Raw genomic sequence first — 20,679 nt, 5'->3', positions numbered from 1 at the left:
TAGAAATGGCATATGAAGGAAAATAGAGAATTGGGACTCAAATCTTAGATTTTTTTTTTAAGATTTAATTAATTTATTTGACAGAGAGAGAGTGAGAGAGGGAAAACAAGCTGGGGGAATGGGAATGGGAGAAGCAGGCTTCCCACTGAGCAGGGAGCCTGATGTGGGACTCGATTCCAGGACCCTGAGATCATGACCTGAGCCGAAGGCAGACACTTAACGACTGAGCCACCCAGGCGCCCCTCAAATCTTAGATTTCTGACATGAATAACTGGAGGAAGAGTGGTTTGGCGGAGGTGGAATTAATTGTGAGTGGAACTGTTACATTTGAGATCATGTAAAGACCTGCAGAAGATGTTGACAAGGCAGTTGATTATAAGAGCCTGGGACTCAAGAGAGAGCTCAGAGAGAGAGGAAAAAATATTGGGGAGATCATCGTGTAGGGGTATTTAAAGCTATGAGATTTGATGAGATGAGATCAGTTACAGGGAAGAATTTCGAGAAGTAAGCTGTGGGACGTTCCAACATGAAGAGAAGGGGAGAGATAATAGATTCATCAAGAGAGTGAAAAGGAAGAAGCCAGTGAGGTAAATGGAAAACAAGAAGTTGAGTCATAGAAGGCAAAGTGCTTTAAGAAGTGTAGAGTAGTTGTGTCAAATGTGCTGAAAGTTGAAATAAAATGAGTATCAAGAAATTTACACTGGTTCCAACAAGATCAATGTCAACAGTGACTTTGACAAGAGAACTTTCAGGGGGTGGGAGGAGTGAATAGGGACAAAAGCCTAAATAGAGGGGATTAAAAAGAAAATTAGAAGCAAAAAAACTAGAGATGGAAAAGACAGGCAACTCCTGCAAAGAATTTGCTTAAAGATGAAAAGATAAGTGGGGCAGTTCCTGGAGGAGATTGGAAGATCAAGGGGGGACTTTTTTTGGTAACTTGTGACACACTGTAGCCTTTCTGTATAAGGATGAGATGTGTTCCTTTGGGGAGGTAGCAATTGATGATGCAGGAGAGAGAGACAATAGTTGCAGGAGCAAAGTCCTTGAGTGGTGAGCTAGGCTAAGATCCAAGTGCAGGAGGAGAGGTGGGCCTAACACAGAAGCACACACCCTCCATCACATCAACAGGACAACAGGCAGAATGGCAGGATTTAGGCACTTGATGTTGATAGATTTGCTGGAACAAAATGAGATTGTTGTCCTCTGTTTCTGCTTTTATTTTCTAAATGAAATGTGGAGTCGGGTAATCAGTTTGGGAAGAGAGGAGAAAATGTTAAACAGTTGTCTCAGAGACAGAGAGACTTCACTGGTTAAGGAAATACAGCATATTTCTGAGGTCCCACTTGAGATTCTTGTGGTCATGTGTTTTCTCCAGGCACAGTCAGCTGTTCTAGTGCAGGTGGAGAACAGGTGTCAAGAGCTGCGCTTAACTCGAGTTGGTGTTTCACTAGTCAAGTACAAAGGAGGGAGTGAGGGGTGGAGGGTATTTGTAAGGGAGGCATTATAGTGGGTAGAATATAAGGAATGCTAAACTGCATAAGAAGGAAAGTATGGGTATTAGAGGGATAAGGGACAGTAAAGAAGAGGTAGGTCAGTTGATTAGAAGTCTTAGAGTGGATAAGTTCTTGGACAGTAAGTTCTAGGATCAATGACTCAGGAAGTGAGGAGGCGATACCAGGGTATGAGACCCTCAACATCAGGATGATGGTGGTGGCTAGTTCCTAGTTATGACAAAACCTGGGTTCTAGTGCTGAGTGAGTCATACAGTATGGTAGCTGCTGTGTGTGGCCACTAAGGACTGATCCCTGATGGCTCATTCAAATTGAAATATGCTGCAAGCATAAAATACACATTAAGTTTCAATGACTTGGTATAAAAACATAAAACATATCATTAATATTTTTATGTTTATCATATCCTGAAATGATAGTATTTTGAATATTGGGTCAATAAAATGTATCATGAAAATTAATTCCACTTTTTTTTAACTTTTATAATGTGGCTACTGTAACATTTAAAATTAGTTCACACATATGGCTTTATTTCCATTGGACTCCACTGTTCTAGAGTGGTTGTGGTGGGGCTGGGAAAAGATGTCTGGAAGGAAGGTAAAGGTAGTGAGATGCCAACTGTTGGAGGAAAAGACCATGGACCAGGGAATAAAAACCCCAATGAATGACAATGTGACTAGGATGTTGGTTGATGACTACCACCAGGAAAATTAGCAGGTGGTGGGTTCTGACGAGAGGTTTAGGGATATTTGAGGGAGAGGAGAAAAGACAGTGTCTATAAGTAGCAATAAGGAACAAAAGGTCTTCTACCCCACTTTCAGGTCAAGTGGTACACAGTGTGTATAAGAAAAACAGCACCATATGAAGGGTTTATAAGAGTCCTGAGGGAGTGAGTTTTAGTTGGATCATGAAGGTCAAAGTTTGTGCAGAGAAGAGCAGTTAAAGATACAGGATTTTGCTAATGGCAGACAGCTCATCATGGCCGGTGGGTAGAAGATTCAGAGAACTGTGTGACTGGTTGGATTTGGGGAAATATGGGAAATAGTGTCATTGGTAAGGATGGATAGGCTGGAAAACTTGGATCTCTAGTGACTTGGAAAGCATGATAATTAGACCTGATGCTCACATAAAGTATATGGATAATGTTTCACCTCTCAGCTCTCTCTGGAGCTCAGGCTCTCAACACTCACAGGGGTAACAGAGGTGGTATCATTGTGTGGTGAGCATCACTGTGTGTTCTTATCATGAACACAAGCCGTTCAAAGAGTGGTGGATGGCAATCGTGTAGAAATTTAGGTGGACCCTAAAACCAGAGGTTGGTATTCTTATAAGAGGAGAGACACAAAAAGGAGACGGCAATGTGAAGATGGAGGCTGAGACTGGAATACAACCAGAGACTGCATCTAAATCCAGAGATTGCTTCTACAACCTAAGGAACACTGAGGGCTGTTGGCAGCCATCCAGGAGAGAGGCATGAGACATTTCTCCATCAGCTATTCCAGGAAGAACCAACCCTACTAACACCGTGATCTTGGACTTCTGGCCTCCTGAGCTGTGAAAGAATGAATTTCTTTGTTCTAAACCACCCAGTTTGTACTGATTTGTTTCTGCAGCACTGAGAAACTAATACACTTGGCAATAAGCTTACTGGGGAAAGGCACTAGGGTTTCAGAGATACGTTCTAAGCATCACCCATGACACGAAGGCATGTCATCAGCAGTTAATAAATGTCTTTTGAATTAACCCAACCACTTCCCAAGTCTAGGTGTGCAAAGTTTCTCAGACCTCTAAACTATTCGTACAGTGAAAAGTTCAGGAAGTGACGTAAAGCCATTTCCCTACTCCAGTAGACATGATGTAAGTGACACAGAAATTGAGCAACATTGTTTCAACCCCTGGAACACATGAAGATAAATCCCTTAATTCACCCCATTTCCCCCAGTTAGTGTTGGTAGAGTTGGAACACTGCATATGCTTTTTCTAAATGGCTGTTTCCATTGAAGCCAAGTCCCTTATTACCTTGAGAAAAGCAAGTTCAGGAATTCTATTAAAGTCCTGAAAAATGTTAACCTCCATCCACCCAAGCATTTTTATAAAGTTCCACTTGTACTTTAGAGTGGGAGAGTGGAGCACAGCCATAGTAGTGGCATTAAGCTTGGTATTGACAAAGCCATTTTCTACCAAATGATGTCCTGAATCTTACTTTCTGGTTGGGAAATGGCAGCAGTTGTAGGCTGACAGCTGGACTATGTTCTCTTGAATTAAAGTGGTGCTTTTTTTGCCAAAATGATGTTGTTCACTAATAGGGCTTTAATGTTATGGACAAATTACTTAGAAGATGTTTCTTTCCTATCAGCTGTCTAACCAGGTTCTCTCCCCACTGCAGAAAGGCACAAAAGGAAATATAACATACTCTTGTAGGTGGGAAAGGGAGACCAGGAGACTATGAGTCACTGTTTAACTCAAAAATGCTTTGGGGAAAATAAAGCAGAACCATTAAAAGGACACAAAAGTGCTGGTTGGAGGGGAGGGGACAGAAATTGGGGTGAAGGAAAGCCACTACCTATCCTTCCCCCAGCTTCCCCCAAGCATAAGCGTGGATGTAGTCTCTTCATTCTAGTGTGTCCCCACCTGCTGTCCTATGTCTGGTAGCTTTCACTTTGAGGACAGAAGGGAAACTGAAAAGAAGGGAAAAGTGATATAATCATAGAACAACAGGAGCAGAAAATGAGGGGCTAATGTTTACTTTTGCTTGGAGTAAAGCAATATCATAAAAGTTGCCAAAAGAAAGCGGTGCAGAACTTCCTTTCCCCCTCCCTCTCTCCACCTCAAATACTGGTGTATGGGCAACCGGAGAGGCTTCGAGAGAACTGGTGGAAGCAATGCAGAGAGCCCTGTGATGAGCACCTTGCTCTGTCAACCCTCCCAAGATTGCTCCCAATAACCCTGACTTGGACAGGAACAGCACGAATCCTCTTCCTCCCCTTTTCAGGTTCATGATCATTTGGTTGACAGAAGGATCCACAGGTAATGCTGATTAAATTGATTTTATAATATATTCATCATTCTTCTGTTCCAAACTTTTGGGGTTTTTTTGTACATTTCTCTACTAACATGTCTATTAAGCAGTATTTTTAAATAACACGTTTACACATGAACATGAGAGACAGTCTTGCAGAGTTGTAAGCTGCAGATCATTCCAGTGATGATACGATTGCTTAAAATATTTTGGGGTTCCTTTCATGAAATTGCTTTAAAATCCTATGTAAATTCTCTAGAAACCTTTTGGTAGTGATAGAAATTTAACCTTTGAGTATGGGTGAGCTTTCTGGATAAAATCAGAAGTCACTTAGAAAGAACAATGGAGTTTGAGATGAGCGATTAGATTAGGTGATATCATTTTTGTACAAAAAAAAAAGAAAAAGATTCCCAGAAAATATGCCATGATCTAATGGAAAATGCCCATATCTAGTATATTACTTTTTTTTCTTTCTTTTTTTTTTTTTTAAGAGAGAGAGAGCAAGCGAGCCACAGTGGCCGGGGAGGAGGGGCAGAGGGAGAGGAAGAAAGAGAATCTTAAGCAGGCTCCACACCCAGTGCAGAGCTGGACACAGGGCTCAATATCGGGACCTTGAGATCATGACCTGAGTGGAAATCAAGAGTCAGAGGCTTAACCGACTGAGCCGCCCAGGTGCCCTGGCATAACAATAGGTCAACTTCTAGTAAAGTTACAGATACACAGACCTATTCCCGGGCAGCAATCCTAGAAAGCACCCAGTTATATATCCAAGGAGATAAATAAAATGAATGATATGTACAACATTGTTTCTAATGGTGGATTTCTACAGTGTAACACTATAGTAGCCAAAGCTACATGTATCAACATGGGTGAACTTTAAAAACATAATTTTTAACAACAGAAAAAATGTTTCAGATGGATATATACAGTAGGATGAAATTTATATAAGGTTTTAAAAATCTGCAAAGCAACTATAAATTGTTTATGGATACATACATATTAATGAAAGTATAAAAACATGCATGTGAATGATAACAAATTTAGGAGAATACTTAACTGGAAAGGGAGAATGGACCATGGGAAAGAGGAGGCATATATTATCTATCCTATCTATCAGGTTTTATTTCTTAAGGGGAAAAAGGAAAGGAAAATTTGAGCAAATAAAAAAAATAGTAGAATTTGACAATTCGGTGAAAATCTGAGTGTTCATTATATTACAACACACATTTCTAATTGTTTGAAATACTCATTTTGGGGGAAAAAAACAAAGACAATCAATGAAATACTTCAGTTTTTGAGTCAAAAGAATCAGAGACTTTCAAATTTCAGACTATGGTATGGGCTATTTTGCCCTTGCCAGATAAATACTGCAACATCAAGGACAGCAACAGCCATAAAATACATCAACGCTTTCCTCACTTACTAGTAGTTAAGTGTACTTTTTGGAATTCTATAATACAGGTTTTGGCATATTTTTTCAACTCATTTCAGAAGCATCCTATTCAGATAATGTTTTCTTGCAGAAGATTGGGTTAAATGCAGATTTTCAATATTAAAAAAAAAAAATCAATGACCATGCCCAATATCATTTTGCAGGAACTTTCCTTAACTTGAAATTAGCCTTTCAGACTGAGTCTATTCTACTTCTTAAACACTGTACAGTTGATGTCTATCTGAATCAAATGAATCTGTGGCCCTTTCAAAGCCTCTCACGGGATCTTAGAGTGGTTAAAACATTCATTTATTCAACAAATATTTGCTGGACAATTATTATGCACTAGGCAGTGACCAAAATAAACACAAAAAAACTCTGCCTTCAGAAAGCTATCTGGTAAAGGAAATGAGAAGTACCATGGAGATTTTTTCTTTTAAAGACGGGGCTGAAAAGGAAAACTGGAAGCTGCAGGAGGGTGAAAACAGATTTTAAATTTAGGTACAGTTGCCAGGGTAGACCTTTCAGAAGAAGTGCAGTTTGTATAAAGGACTAAGAAGAGCTGAGGAACCTAACTATGTACTTTTCTGGTACATTTCAGGAAGAGGGGATTCCAGTGTAGAAGCCCAAATATAGGAACTTGTCTGGACTGTTTCAGGGAGTGTAAGGCAACCACTGCGGCTGGAGCAGAGTGGCAAAGGAAAAGAGGAAGAAGATGAAATCTGAGACAGACATCCAAGCCTGAGGCTTGGGTGAGGTCTTGAGCACAAAATTGAAAAGCATCAAAAACTCAGTACTCAAGAAGATAATGGTGTACAGCAATATCTTTTAAAAATCAAATGAATACCAAAAAAAAATCTGTGATGGACAAATGTCAAAAATTTAAATGAAGATAGGATCAGTATGTGATTTAATTTACTGACTTTACTGTTTGCCTCAGAACCCACTGTGGGTCAACCTGCACTGGTACTGATCCTGTCTTTTTTTAAGAATTGTGATATGTGGGGGAGTCTGCTTCTTCCTCTTCCACTGCCCCTGCCCTTGCTTGTGCTTGCTCTCTCGCTCTCTCTCAAATAAATAAAATCTTTTTTTAAAGTTTTTTTTTTTTTAAGATTTTATTTATTTGATAGAGACAGTGAGAGAGGGAACACAAGCAGGGGGTGCTGGAGAGGGAGAAGCGGGCTCCCCACTGAGCAAGAAGACTGACACAGGGCTCAATATTCCAGGATGCTGGGGTCATGACCTGAGACAAAGGCAGACGCTTAACAACTGAGCCACCCAGGCACCCCTCAAATAAATAAAATCTTTAAAAAATTGTGATATGTGAAGATGAATGTATAAAGATATAATTTATATATATATGCAAATATAATATTTTTTATATATATATGCTATTAGCCATAAAAAGAATGAAATCTTGCCATTTACAAAAACATAGATGGAGCTAGAGAGTATGCTAAGTGAAATAAGTCAGTCAGAGAAAGACAAATACTATATGATGTTACTCATATTTGGAATTTAAGAAACAAATGAGCAAAGGGGAAAAAAGAGACAGAAAGAGAGACAAACCAAGAAGCAGACTCTTTTTTTTTTTTTAAGATTTTATTTATTTATTTGACAGAGAGAGAGATAGCCAGTGAGAGAGGGAACACAAGCAGGGGGAGTGCAAGAGGAAGAAGCAGGCTCCCAGTGGAGGAGCCTGATGTGGGGCTCGATCCCATAACACTGGGATCATGCCCTGAGCCAAAGGCAGATGCTTAATGACTGAACCACCCAGGCGCCCCCAGGAAGCAGACTCTTAACTATAGAGAACAAACTGATGGTTACCAGGGGGGAGGTGGAGCGTGGGGAAGGGTGAAATAGGTGGGGATTAAGGAGTGTACTTGTCATGATGAGTACTGGGTGCTGCATGGAAGTGTTGAATCACTATATTGTACACCTAAAACTAATAACAACACTGTATGTTAACTACATTGGAATTAAAGTTAAAAAAAATAAAAATAAATAAAATTTTGATATTTGATTCATCATGGGTTTTTTACATTCATTTTGCTTTTGAAAAATATTTCAGTGAAATATTATTTATGTTGGCATCCCCTTAGATTTTGCCCTTGAAACTATTTTAAAAGTTTTTTTACTATTTAAATATAGTTGACACACAATGTTATATTAATTTCAGGTGTACAACATAGTGATTCAACACGTCTCTACATTATACAATGCTTACCACCGTAAGTGTAGTCATCGTCTGTCATCATACAATATTATTACAATGTTACTGACTACCCCTAGGTTGTACTTTTTTATTTCTGTGACTTATTTATTTTGTAACTAGAAGTTTGTACCTCTTAATCACCTTCAGCTATTTTGCCCATCCCCTCACCCCCCTCTCCTCTAGCAACCACCAGTTTGTTCTCTATATTTTTGGTTTCTGGTTTATGTGTTTTGTTTTCTAGATCCCACGTGTAAGTGAAATCATATGGTATTTGTCTTTGACATTTCGCTTAGTATTATACTCACCCATTCCTTAGGTTGCCTTTTAGTTTTGTTAATTGTTTCCTTTGCCACGCAGAAGCTTTTTGTTTTGATGATGTCCCAATAGTTTATTTTGCTTTTGTTTCCCTTGACTCAGGAGACACATTTAGAAAAATGTTGCTATGGCCAATGTCAGAGACATCACTGCCTTTGTTCTCCTCTAGGATTTTTATTGTTTCAGGTCTCACATTTAAGTCTTTAATCCATTTTGAGTTTATTTTTGTGTATGGTGTAAGAAAGTGGGCCAGGTTCATTCTTCTGCATGTAGCTTTCCAGCTTTCCCAACATCATTTGTTGAAGAGACTGTCCTTTTTCCCATTAGATATTCTTTCCTGCTTTGTTGAAGACTGACCATATAATTGTGGGTTTATTCTGGGCTTTCCATTCTGTTCTACTGATCTCTGTGTCTATTTTTGTGACAGTACTATACTGTTTTGACAACTACAGCTCAGTAATATACCTTGAAGTATAGAATTGTGATACCTCCAGCTTCGCTTTGCTTTGTTTTTTCAAGACTGCTTTGGCTATTCAGGGTCTTTCATGGTTTCATATAAATTTTAGGATTGTTTGTTCTAGTTCTGTGAAAAATGCTGTTGGTATTTTAATAGGGATTACATTAAATCTGTAGATGGTTTTGGGTAGTATAGACATTTAAAAAATATTTATTCTTCTGATCCATGAGCATGGAATGTCTTTCCATTTCTTTGTGTCATCTTCAATTTCTTTCATCAATGTTTTATAGTTCTCAGAGTACAGTCTTTCACCTCCTTGGTTAGGTTTACCCCTAGATATCTTATTATTTTTAGTGTAATTGTAAATGGGATTGTTTTCTTACTTTCTCTTCCTGCTACTTAATTATTAGTGCATAGAAATGAAACAGATTTCTGCACATTGATTTTGTATCCTGCAGTTTTACCTAATCTATTTGTCGGTTCTAGTAGTTTTTTGGTGGAGTCTTTTGGGTTTTCTATATATAGTATCATGTCACCTGAAAATAAGCATGGTACATTTATTATAATTAATGATTCAATATTGATACATTCTTATTAACTAAAGTGCATAGTTTATTCGGATTTCCCTGGTTTTCACCTCATGTCCGTCTTCTGTTCCAGAATCCTATCCAGTACATTATATTACATTTAGTCATTACGTCTCTTTAGGCTACTCTTGGCTGTGGCCATTTCTCAGATTTTCCTTGTTTTTGATGACATGGACAGTTTTGAGAAAATGGTCAGGTATTTTGTAGAATGATTCACTACTGAGATGTGATGTTTTTCTCCCAATAAGCCTGGGCTTATAAATTATTGGGGGAAGACCACAGAGGTTAATGTGCCATGTTCATTACATCATACCATCGGTATATATCATCAACTTGATTTATGACTGTTGCTATGGACCTTGACCACCTAGTTAAGGCAGTGTTTGTCAGATTTCCCATTGCAAATTTATTCTTTTCTTCCTCTTCCTTTCCATAGTCGAATGAATTCACTATTTGCAGCCCACACCTGAGGAATGGGGAATTATGCTTTCTCTCTGCAGTTCAGAGTATCTATTTAAGTATTTTGGAATTCTTCTGCACAGATATGTCTCTTCTCTTGCATTTGTTAATTTACTCAATCACTTATTTATATCAGTATGGACACATGGATACTTACTTATTCTTTGCATTATAACCCAATACTACTTTATTTATTTTACTGCTCAAATTGTTCCAGCTTTGGCTATTGGGAAATCTTTCAGTTATCTCCTATGCTCCTTTGACAGACCCTGTCACTGAGGGGTTTGGAGAGGAGAGGGACACTTCCTTACTTCCTGATGCTATTAGATACTCTAGAGTGTATTTCCTGCCTCAGTCCTGGAATAAGTCATTTCTCCAAAGCTCTTGTTCCTTCGATTTGAGATATTATCAAAAACCAAGATCTGGGTGGTAGGTGGACTCATCGCTACTGGGATACTTCCCTGCCTTTTAAAATCCCAGTATGACAGGGAAAAAAAAAATTCCTGATCATAACATTACTTTATCCTTAGAGACTTTAATTGGTATGTCTAATAATTTATCCTTAGTTTATTGAAATTCATGCATAATTTGGTATTAAATCTTTGCACTTTGAGCAATTACTTTTACCTGGACAAAGAAAAACATTCCCTTAAATTCAGCAGAATGACCAGCTACAGGGCCACATTCTGCTCTTTCAAATGCAACTAGAAGTGGCTGTGAGAGTCATTCTGCCTTCCTTCCCCAAATCACAAGGAAAAGTCAGCCTTATTATTCTTTATACATGTCACATTCAACCAAAACCAAGACACGCCATGGGATGCTGGGTCCTTATATATTAGCACTGATCATATAAAGGGAGAGGCATTTGACAGGGACAAATGTCTCCACCTGCTCCCAAAACAAGCCCAACTGCAGCCAACTTCCCTCAGTCCCCCACAGCCTTTACTGGTACTGATCCCTTATTACTACATCACTTTGTTACCTCTAAGACTGTCTTGGCCCTTAATTATGGTTCTTCTTACATTATTTGTCTTCTCCTACCCCATTAGCACAACACTGAGGACCCTTTCCAGTCATGTGACAATAATCGGCTAATTATTTGAATTGTTTCACCATAAGAAGCCATCACTATACTTATCCTTCATGCATGGAGGTGAAGTCAGTAAATTCCAAAGCTTCTCTGGAAAGTGAAGCAAACCTACTTATATGTTTGCTAAAATTACAGACATTAAGGGGCGCCTGAGTGGCTCAGTCGGTTAAGCAGCCAACTCCTGATTTCAGCTCAGGTCATGATCTCATGGGTTGTGAGAGTGAGCCTCTCAGTGGGCTCTGCACTTAACAGGGAGTCTGCGTGAGATACTCTCTCTCTCCCCCTTCCCACACTCGCTCTCGCGCTCTCTCTCAAATAAATAAATAAATCTTTTAAAATTTAAAAATAACATTACAGACATTAATTTAAATATTGTTACAAATGATGACCAATTAGTATCAAAGAAAGCTTTTTGGAAATTAAAGGCTACATTCCAGAGGGCATGATAATCCCTGAAGTTCAGTTTCAATGACAGTTTCCACTGTTAGGATTTATTACAGTGATTGCATAGAGAATAGCATTTTATTTCCCTAAATGGTTTTTAGCCTCTAACTTTATTTAAACAGTTACTTTTAGATGGCTATGCCATTTAGAATTCCTGTATGTGCACCTCAGCTGTCCAGATGTATTTTGATAGTAGAATAACTGGTCACGAAGAACTGTAGTTCCAAGTCCTTTTTAATGAGAAAATGGTTACAACAGTTTTTGGCAGAAAAGAGACAAGTGATCCTGAATCCGCCCTTCAGAGGTGATGAGTATGTTTATTCCCCAGACTGTGATGACAGTCACATGAGTATATACAAATGTCCAAACTCACCAAATTGTACACACCAATTATGTGCAGCCTTCTGTATACTAATTATACCTCAGTTGAGCTATAAAAGTAATACTGTATCTGCCTTGAAAGTTAAGAGGTAGCCAAAACCACAAGTTGGTTGGAAAATTTCAACTTGGTAGGAAATAAGCATATGCTATGGTTTGCACAGCGGTGTCTTCCCAAAATGTATATATTGAAATCCTACCCCCCAAAGTTGATGGTATTAGGAGGTAGGGCCTATGAAAGGTGATTAATTCCTGTTGGAATCAATCCTCTTATAAAAGAGACTCCACAGATATACCTTGCCCCTTCTATCATGTGAGGACAAGTGAGAAAGTGCCAGCTATGAACCCGGCGAGAGCTCTCTCCAGAATATAACCACGTCGGCACCCTGATCTTGGACTTCCAGCCTCCGAAACATGAAAAATAAATTTCTCTTGTGAATTAGCCACCAGTCTCTGTGATTTTGTTACGGCAGCCCAAATAGACTAAGACAGCATGCCAATTAAAAATTAAAATCTCTTCTCTACAAAGAAGGCAGTTCTTTGTGGGATTTCCTTGAGCATCTTAAACATATAGGGCAGAACCCACTGGGAGGAGATCTCAATGGCAGTCAGCTAATTCTGAAATTTGAGTTGAATTTTACTTATGCACAGCCATGGTGCAAATAGGAGGTCTGAGAGCTGGAAGCAGATCATCTCAAAGCACCCAGGAACTCCTGTGGACATTTACCACCTTTCTGAAGCTCAAGTCAGAGGTTTCTATTTTCAGTCCTTGTGTCTAAGAGAAAAAGAGAAGTGTGTGTGTGTGTGTGTGTGCGTGTGTGTGTGTGTGTATGTAATGTTAAAGCCAATGTCGTCTTATTGTGAGAGGCATGGATTGGAATGGGAAGACTTTATCTTGACAGCAACACTGGTGTCCATGTCTTTGATGAATCTGGGTGTGGACTCAGTTTTTGTGCTTTCTCTCTTATCACATGTGTCAGGCTCAGGGAAGAGAGTTTCTCCTATCTGTGAATGGAATACTTCATCACGTATTACCAACGCTTTGTAATAATCACAAATAATTAGTTAATTATCTAGTTGACCACTGGGAGAGTAATAAGAAGTCTTACTGGCCTTCCTGTAAACATTTCTTAACGGGAGATCCCGTGTTAGATGATACTATTGGTCCTGCTCACTCTCTGCCCTCCTTGTGAGAGCACGATACAATCCTGCCTGTCGCCATGGGACTCGTGATGCTTCCCTGTGGAGTTTATTTTCCAGTCTGTGCTACTTGGCCATATGGCTTGCTTTGGCCAATGGAACATGAAGAGAAGTGATATGTGTCATGTCAGAGTCAATGCCTTAAAAGTCATCATACGCTTCTGCTTTCTTCCCTCTGCCACGAGAATGGAATGTCCTAAATAGTGGCTTCTCCTTCAGTCTGAAAGCCCAAGAAATGAACTATTGTTGTTTCGAGAGATTTCAGGGCTATCTGTTACTGCGGCACACCTGGTGAAAACTAAGATAATCAGTCTGTATCAGATACTTCTTGTACGTTACTTTCATCCACTCGGCACGGCACTGCCTCATTCTAGCCTTTGCTCGGGCTACCAGTTCTGCCCCTGTTTCTAGCAGCTTCACCCAAGTTCCATCTGTCAGTAACTTGTTTGGGCCTGTGCATACATCTTGTGATTACTGCCTCAGGAACTTTAAAGTATGAGGGGGTGTTACCACCCACGAAGCTACCCTTAACAAATGGTAAACTGGAGTCAATGAAAAATTCTTCCTCTTTTTCTCTCTCACATAGTCACCTCTTTCTTTTTCCCCCAAAGATTTATCTCTTCATTCCAGAGAGAGAGCGAGAGAGCGCGTGAACAGACAAGTGCTCGCATGTGTGTTGGGGGGGGGGGGGGGTGGAGGCAGAGGGAGAGAATCTTCAAGCAGACTCCCTGGTGAGGGTGAAGCCTGAAGCGGCTGGATCCCACAGCCCATGAGATCATGACCTGAGCCAAAACCAAGAGTCAGAAGCTGAAATGACTGAGCCACCCAGGCGCCCCTCATGTGGTCACTTCTAAGGCACATTTCATAAGGCTCCTCAGCAGTTCCAGCAGAATGGAGCACTGGCTACCCAGAGGCTTGGCCAACTAAATAATGCATCTCAATACTGGCTTTCTTGCCTTCTCTGTTTCATTCCCAATGTCTCTCATTCCACTCCCTGGAATCACAATCCTAAATAAAATATCTGGACACTGTGAACTTTGTCTCAGGCTCTGCTTTCCAGGAACACAGGCTCAAACACAGCCCCACTATTCCATTTGCTATAGATTTTGTGATAAGTGACACCTGACCACTTTGGCTCTCTGCCCAAAATTTGGCTACTTTTTTTTTTGGAAATTCCAATGCTTCCCTGCTTCTGTTGATTCTAGATGATGCGAACATTCAAAGCATTTTCAGTCCATAAGGGTGTCACCATTCCTTTTACAATGTGACCTGTGGAATAAATAAATGTTCTTAGCGGTCTAATAGAATAATCCAAATGTGGAAATAAAGTATTTTAGAAGTTCTTAAATTTGGCTTAGCGGGACCCACTGGACTTTCCTGACTGTCTGGATCATTATGCAGCTGCTGGATCACTCTGTTCCAAAACCCTGATCTTATCTTTGACGTAAATGAGTCTTGTCACCTTTGCACATGTCTGCACTTCTACTATCCTACGAATACACACACAATTACTAGGATATATTCCTCTGGACAGCATTTCTTCCATATAAATAAAATCAATCTGAATGTTTGCAAATGGCTCCCAATGGGAAGGATAAGCTTCTCTCTTCGTCATCACAGCTTTGCACAAAGGTGAACCTACTTTGCAGGATGGCTTTGGTAGTAGTACAGAGCCACATGGAAAGAGCACGTACATTATGATGTTGTTTCCATCACCTACCCCAATTTGTTTCTGTGTGTCAAGCCGGGAAGTACAAGAGCAAGGGGAGAGTACTGCCAAGTGGCTGTCTGGAAAGCCCCCAAATAATTCCATGATTCAAAGTACTTCCTACCAGTCTACAAATTGTGTGTGCCTGCATGTGCACGTGTGTGCGTGTGCTGCAAGTCTCCCAAACTTGTGTGTGTGCACGCACACGCATGTACAGGTCTGTATATGCACACGTGTGTATGCACGCCTTGCATAAGCATGTGCACATGGGTGTGTGTGTGCACACCCATGCACTCACACACACGTGTCCACAGCATTAAGGACTGATTGTGAAGGGCAGCATCCGAAAGATCTTCAGAGGAAACTGACCAATTGGTAGAAATAAAAGCAAAGATGGAGTTTTAGAATGAGGCCTGGCCACAGTCTTGGCTGAGCTTTCAATCAGAATAACTATTTTATAACAGCTGTGCAGTGACTAATGTTTTCACAATCCTCTACGGGCGATACGCATGCTAACAGACTTTAGAGAAGAAGGCTGCGCGCTAGACTGAGGGCAACTGGTTTCGCTGTTGGGGCAGAATACACAGAAGGCAAACAACTTTTCCCTTCCTCATGCTGACAACAGACAGCACAGACAGAGAGCAACTCTTCTGGTGAGTCTGGGTGACAGGACCCACTTACTTCAAAGATGAGGTCAGGGGTTTTGATTCGGACAGGGAGGCACATATCATGGGTCCTTCAGCCTAGGCAAAATTGCAAGCATTGCCTTTTCCGTGCTTTGTGTCAATATAAATTTATCCTCCTCCCCCACCTTTTTTAGTCTTTGGGGTTTTTTTCACTCCTTTGTTAAACACAAGTTTTTACTTTTAAAATAAATATGTTTAATAATGCATACAGTCATAATTATGGTAATTATGGTACTTAATTATCTCTTATCACAGACAGTTGTATGGTGCTTTTTAATTCCTTAGAAGATTTTATTTTATTTTATTTTTGAAGATTTTACTTATTTATTTATTTATTTATTTATTTATTTATTTATTTATTTAGAGAGAGTGTATGAGCAGGAGAAAGGAGCAGAGAGACAGGGAGAGAGAGAATCTCGAGAATCTCAAGCACTCTGTGCTGACCATGGATCCCATGGCGGGGCTCAACCTCACAACCCTGAGATCAAGACCTGAGCCAAAATCAAGAATCAAACACTTAGCCAACTGAGCCACCCATGCGCCCTTCCTAAGAAGATTTTAGGTAACTATGAACTATTCACTTTTTATTCTATTTTTTTTAAAGATTTTATTTATTTATTCAACAGAGATAGAAACAGCCAGCAAGAGAGGGAACACAAGCAGGGGGAGTGGGAGAGGAAGAAGCAGGCTCATAGCAGAGGAGCCTGATGTGGGGCTCGATCCCATAACGCCGGGATAACGCCCTGAGCCTAAGACAGACGCTTAACCGCTGTGCCACCCAGGTGCCCCTGAACTATTCACTTTTTAAATAGTGAATTGGTTTAAAGTTCCAAATTTCATTAGGGGCTTTAGAAAAATATATTTAAATTAACATTAGAAATAATACTATTATTTGAGACTAAGAATTTTTTTTAAAAACGACACTTGAAATATTTTCCCAGATAATTTAAGTGGACTGTTTTTATAGGAAAACATAAATTGTGACATTGAGTCTCACAAGAAACATTGTGTAAAAATGATAGCTATTTAAATTATAATTGAACTTAGCTGAAGTCCCAGGTTGACATTTATATACTCTTAAATATTTACATAGGTAATAATAATGACTGTACTTATAAAACAAATGTACAAAAGTTCATTTAATTTAGACTTAGTACAAAAAAAAAATCCAAAATGTTCTGTTTTCATTTTCCTTTATTTTACTATAGCAGTAACTTCCTCTTTCCACAAAAATAAGACATATAGCCGTCATTTAAAACGAAAACCCACAAAATAATTTGCCGAATGATTCGTCTTGATTGGGTACATTAATTGGATCTTAAAATGTAAGTGCTAGAATTTATCTTACAATGTATGATTTCGATCTTCGATTCCTGGCTTGGAGGTCTTACTACAGAATATTACTAAATATCGCCTTTCCAATGTATTGTTACCACAAACAGGCTGTGTCCTCTATAGATACGCCACTGTTAAAGTTACAAAATAGGCCAACTCTGCCCCATCTTTCAGGTCCAATCAAGGGTCACCGAGAAGCGGCTAGAACAAGTTACACAGACTCCCAAAAGCTGATTGCGCATTTTGCCTTTCATCCGGTGAAATCATATGTAGCTTGAAGTGAGCCACGGTGGGAATATTTATACCACAGAAATCAGCAACACTACAAATCAGGGCTGGTTCTTCGTGTTTTCTTTTTTTCTAAGAACTGCTTGTTAACCATGTATCAGCGCACCACTGATAGAACCTCATTTATGAAGATCTGAGTTTGCCAGCAGAGCTTGGGTACTCATGGGGAAAGGCTGGGTTACCCAGTGAAACCAAACGATCCTAACGTCTCCAGGTCTTATCAGAAGAGAGTTTATTTCTCACTCTCGAGCAGAGTCTGCTACCAGTCGAAGTAGCAGTGTGGTAACTCAGAGCCTCGGGCGTACACAGGCTCTACTGTCCTGCACTGGCACCATCGAGAACACAAGAGCTTCATACTCAGTGCTGCACTAGAGACCGTTAGAGACTCTCATCTGGAACTCAACGCTTCGGTGCATTAGGTTCCTACTGTTGCCATAACACACTACCACAAACTCAGCGACTAAGACAACACAGATTTATTATCTCACAGTTCTAGGGGCCACAGGTCCAAAATGGTCTTAGCGGGCTACGATCAAGGTGTCAACAGAACTACATTCCTCTAGAGCCTCTCAGGAAGAATCCATGTGTTTTCTAGCTTCTAGAGACTGCGTACATTCCCTGGCTTGTGCCACTTCCCTCCATCTTCAAAGCCAGCAGCACAGACTTCTCAAATCCTTCTCCTGACTCTGGCCCCTGCTCCCCTTGTCACTTCTCCTCTTTCTCTTGTGCCTTCTTCTTCGATCTTTTAAGAATCCTGTGACTACACAGCCCACCTGGAGAATCAAGGATAACCTCTCTGTCTTAAGATCCTTCTCTTTATCACATCTGCAAAATCCCTTTTTCCAAATGAAGTAATGTATTCACAGGTTCCAGAATGTGGATCTCTTTCGGGAGCCGTTATTCTGCTTGATTTAATGGAGTGGAACATAGTGGAGTGATCCTGTTTCCTCAAGAAGAATAAACCAACATTTTCACAGTCTTTAAAAAGGCTGGTATTGTCATTAATTGTTCCAGCCTCTATCCCAGGTTTTACAACATGTGTGTGCATGTGGTGGGCGTGTACACGTGCTTACACACACACACAACAAAGATATGTAAATATACATATATTCCATCTCTCTTCTCTTTTGCTTCTTCAAAGACCATTCTCAGATGACACATATTTTGGGGGAAATTCTTCTGCTTCTTGGTAGGAACTGAGAAGAGATGGAGTCTCCGGGCATACAAAAGAACTGTGTCCTCTCTTGTAATCCCTTACCATTAATTTTTATAAGAGATGCACATTGGAGTTTAAGTCCAAGAGTTAGGTATTTTCATATGGTCTACACATTGGCCATTAGGTTGTAGGGCTCCCTCTTCCTGCTTAGGGGCTCCCTTGATCACAATCATCGAACCACGCACGAAACTTTTCAGATCTGTCGTTCAGGGGAACTTGGGGGATCCTCTGTGCCTCTACACAGTTCTTCAAAGGAGGAACTAATTTTATGAAAAGGTCTATTTTCTTTCTTTCTCCCTTCCACTCTATCTTCCTTCTTTCCTTATTATCTTTCTTCCTTTCTAATGAAAAATGGAATTAAGTCTCCAGAATTTTAAAGTTCTATATCAGAAAACCTGATTAAAAAGAAGGAAATCTATTTTGACGCAATTTGGCTTATATAACAGGAAAATCTGTCTTCAAATCATCACCTTTAGGAATGATTTTTTGTTTTGTCCAAAAGCGACAAATAAAAAAACAAATGTAAAATCTTACAGGTAAATATATTGACCTACTGAATTCCTTATGCTTCATAAATATTCAAGGAACACTGAATTTGATATACCAAAGTTATACAATATACTACTTAATCAGATATCCTGTTGATTAGAAGAAATGGGCTTTGCTTGATTCTTGAGAGAAGGTAAAAGCCTGTGTGTTTCACTTGGCTGAGTATAGAAGTCTCCTTTGGTGAAAACATGAATACTAAGCCATTTCCCCCAGACAATTGTATTACATGGTCAAAAGCATGGCAGTTGGCTTCCTCTATCATCAATTTTACTTATACTGAAGTCTCTCTTTTTTCCACTACTCTTCAAAGTGAGAAAGAAGAATGCACACCATTTCATCTGTATACAAACTCAGAATCAAAGAGTAAGAAGTCTTTTTGTTTTTAAGATTCAGAGTGATCAACTCTTTGGGCAATTACACAGGTTACGATGGGAAATGCAAAAATCTAGGGACCCAATGAAGCTTAATTATGCCCCACATTTATTGCAATCCCTTCCTAGCAGCCTACATTTCTGCCTTAATTCATAGCTAATAGAGGTCAGAGTCAGGGTTAATAGCCTGCAGCTCAACATTCATTAAGTCATTCACTGATCATTAAAGCATCCTGAAAGAGCTTTGTGTTGAAGTTTTAATAGCCGCAATATATGGAGACTTGCTGTTCTCAAATACTAATAATGTTCTTTTATGACAATAAGAAAGTATGTGCTAACATTAATCTTGATTACCAGTTCCTCTCTCTTAACGTGGATTCAAAAACAAATTTTTAAGAGAACTTGTAGAAAGGTGAGATTTCATGCATCAGAACTTTCTGACCCAGGAGCTAACATCACAATTTTGGAGATCAGTAAGCTCTCCCAGTGCTGATAGAACCAGGTATGGGAAATTGCCATGGAGTGAGCTTGGAAGATTCCTCTAACCCTGCAGATCTCTCAGTCCAGCCAACAGAAATGAGTTGAGCACCTTGGAGAGAAAGGCCCTGGACTGGGGACACGGTAGTAAACAAGACAGATGTGATCTTGTAGAATCCATATGAAAGCCACCTGGAGAAACTCCCGGGCCCACATTAGACTGAAGAACCTGAACAGTAAAAGGAATCACATAGGTCCATATGCATCATCAAGGATGGAGTTCAAACACATTACAAATGTTTTGTATGTATAGCTACTTGTATAACTATAAAAGTATAAAATTAATAGTATAGATTGTCTCAATACACGCATAGGTTTGTAAATATATTTTTAAAGGACAGGAGGAGGCAGATTTTAAGAGTGGTTACATCCAACTTGGGGTAGGGGGTAAGGAAGATGGAAGAGTCAAGAATAGGAATCAGGATGGTCAGAGGAGTCTTATTGGGGGGTTCCGAACTGTTTATTACAACATTCTAGGAAATAACCAACACATCTCCTATGTTCCCGCCAAAAATAAATACACTGAATCTAATCACAAGGAAATGTCAGAAAAAGCCAAGTTAAGGAATATTCTACAAAATAACTCGCCTGTACCCTTCAACAATGTCAAGGTCATGGGACACAAAGGAAGCTGAGGAACTGACTAAAGAGACATGAGAGCTAGGTGCAATGCCTGATCCGGGACTGGGTTCTGAGTCAAATCCAAAAATAGCTAGAATGACATTATTGGGACAACTGAACAACTTCGGGCTGTGACTGAAATAACAGCATTGTACCAATGTTCAAATTCTTGATTGTGATCCCTGGAATGTCCTTGTTTGTAGTGAACACACATGAAATATTTTGGAGTAAATGAAATAGTAAAACTTAGCCTCTGATGGT

Source organism: Ursus maritimus, unplaced genomic scaffold, assembly GCF_017311325.1.
Source record: "Ursus maritimus isolate PB19 unplaced genomic scaffold, ASM1731132v1 scaffold_15, whole genome shotgun sequence".
Classification (NCBI taxonomy): Eukaryota; Metazoa; Chordata; class Mammalia; order Carnivora; family Ursidae; genus Ursus; species Ursus maritimus.
Note: the sequence above shows the minus strand (reverse complement) of the source record.